At 42.0% G+C, this 2,500-nt stretch overlaps 1 long non-coding RNA gene across 1 annotated transcript in view; it reads left to right on the top strand.

Annotated features, from left to right (window-relative positions):
- The window catches only part of LOC113572038, a 6,733-nt gene that overhangs the window by 401 nt on the left and 3,832 nt on the right, over nucleotides 1-2,500 (top strand). The window lies entirely within an intron of this gene.

Genomic DNA, 2,500 nt, shown 5'->3' with positions numbered 1-2,500 from the left:
GAGAGAGAGAGAGAGAGAGCGAGCGAGCGAGCGAGAGAGAGAGTGAGTAAGTGACACAAAGGTAGTGTATGATTACACCAATTCAATAAGAGAACTCATTTCTGCTCTTGCTAGGAAATGTGTGGGCAATGCTAATGTCTGAAGCTCCAGTTATTGTGCACAGTTTCAGTGTACCAACAGCTCCAAAGAGCTCAAGCATGAGACAGCATTAATGACAGTGTTAATATGAAAGAAAGCCACTCTAATGTCTACCCAGGAAGGACACGGATCCCTCTGCAACACATTCCTTTACAGCTTATGTTCAAAAACTGTATGAAACAGCGTTGCGATTTCCAAGACGACGCCTATAGTTCGACTGTCAAGAATGGAATTTCTAGGCATGTTTTTGTGCAAGGGCAATTGTAAATCATATGTAAGATTGGAGCGTGTCATGGAAATGATGGGAAGGTTGCACTGAAGGTCATCCTGATTACAGGGAGTGACTGAGTGAGAAGTGAAAATTAGATGATGGGTGTTCAATTACAACCAGCATCCCCCAGGAGCAGCCCAAGGAAAGAGCCGAGATGGAAGTCATGTTGATAGAGATCATCACCTTGATCGTCAAGCACTGTGAAATCAATTTAGTCCAGCCACATGCTTTATACATCATGTATTTTTAACAGTGTCATTTAGATTGCCCTCTCCACATAATATTAAATGATGTTACCATATGGCCATGACTAGCATCAGCCTCATGGTTCAGTTAGTCCAGATTAATTCGATACCATCAATAATTTTCCTTATCTATTAAATGAGATTAGATCATAAAATCCTTGTCTTTTTTTTTGCTGGTTCTCCAAAAAAAAAAAAAAAAGGCCATAAATTGATCTTCATCCCAGTGCTAGATTTCCCGACGGCGTGAACATAGCTGAGGCGGTGTGAGTGACGCTGAACCTTCTGTCTGCGCCGAGGATATCTCAGGGCTACATGACAACGAGGGTCAGTCTTATTAAAGAGCCAGAGGTGGAAATGCAGGAGGTCCCTGTTCCCGCCCGGCAAGAAAACCCTGTGTCACTTAACACCGGCCATGTCCTGTCAGCCAATGTTTGGGCCACACTCCTCACCTCCAGTGGAGATATGAACACTGACAGGCATTTGACAAGTGTGACAGGTGCAGGAAACTCGAGAGGGAGGGAGGGAAGGAGCGAGAGACAGGGGAGGAGGACGGGAGAGAGGTGTGCTCACCTCGCTTGATTCGTCCTGTTTCGGGGTGCTGACGTGCAAACGCTCATAAGCAGTAAATTTATGTTGTGAAGATTATCAGGTTGCCGCTGTGAGAGCGAGGATTCACACGTTTTAACTAAAAGGCTTTGGACCGAAAGGCTTCGGATGTCTGACGGCAGAACTTGGCTGAGAAATCTGAAGGGGCGGGGGTCGAGGTGATGAAGATGGTTGAGCTTTCCACAGGTTTAAAAAGAGAAAGTGATGATAAAACAATGAGTTGGCATATCGCTGAACGTTTGTCACAGACCAGTACCAATTATCCGAGACGAAAACTCTTATTAACATTATATTACATCATGGTTGTCACATCAAATGGGCCACTGGCACTACACTATGAGATGGAACCATGTTAAGCATCTTGTTAATGCTGACTGAACAAGCCTCCCTTTCATGCTACTGGGTGTAAGATTCGCTCTCCTCACCTTAGGGCTCACAGAGAAATCTATTTGTGAAAATTAACCTACTATTAAACAGGTGGTCAAAGCAAATTTGTTGATTTTTTTAGTTGCCTATTTGTTCTCAAATTCGTCTTTGTGACACTATGTTGGATTCATATCAAAACGATAAGAGAAATCAATAGGAAAGATAAATACAAGGCTCCAGGTTGGCGCTAGGAGGTGAGGTTGATATTCGCCAGCGTACTTTTAAATGAACTTATTCAAAGTATTTGTGCAACATGTAAGGGCAGGTTGGTAAGGCCAGGAAAGAGCATGTGGTCTGTTACAGGAATTAATACTAATCGGAGGCTAATTTAGTGAAACAAGTTTAAGCAACTGTTTGTTGTCGTGAAAAATACTTGTTAACCTTCCACTTTTTTCCAAGGTCATGTGTCTACTGTGCAGAGAGAGAGAGAGAGAGAGAGAGAGAGAGAGAGAGAGAGAGAGAGAGAGAGAGAGAGAGAGAGAGAGAGAGAGAGAGGCTTCCATATGTTCTTGGTGAACATAAAGAGTTCAGCACACTGGCAGCACTGTATGTTCACACTCCTGCCACAGTCTAATGGACAGTGAGTGGCCATATCAGATACCAGAGATACAGAGACTTATTATTATTATTATTATTATGATTATTATGATTATTATTGGTAATAGGAGTATTGTTGTAGTTATATTGTTATTGTTGTTGTTACTATTATTGTTAGCGGTTATAATATTGTTGTCATCATTAACATTTTTACCATGTTAATTTCTTCATCAAAGCTTTGGCAATCCAAATGTGAATATTTGTCATGCCAATAAAG

Source organism: Electrophorus electricus, chromosome 4 (genome assembly GCF_013358815.1).
Source record: "Electrophorus electricus isolate fEleEle1 chromosome 4, fEleEle1.pri, whole genome shotgun sequence".
NCBI classification, from domain to species: Eukaryota; Metazoa; Chordata; class Actinopteri; order Gymnotiformes; family Gymnotidae; genus Electrophorus; species Electrophorus electricus.
The sequence above is the reverse complement of the archived record's forward strand: the minus strand, read 5'-3'. Positions and strand labels throughout refer to the sequence as shown.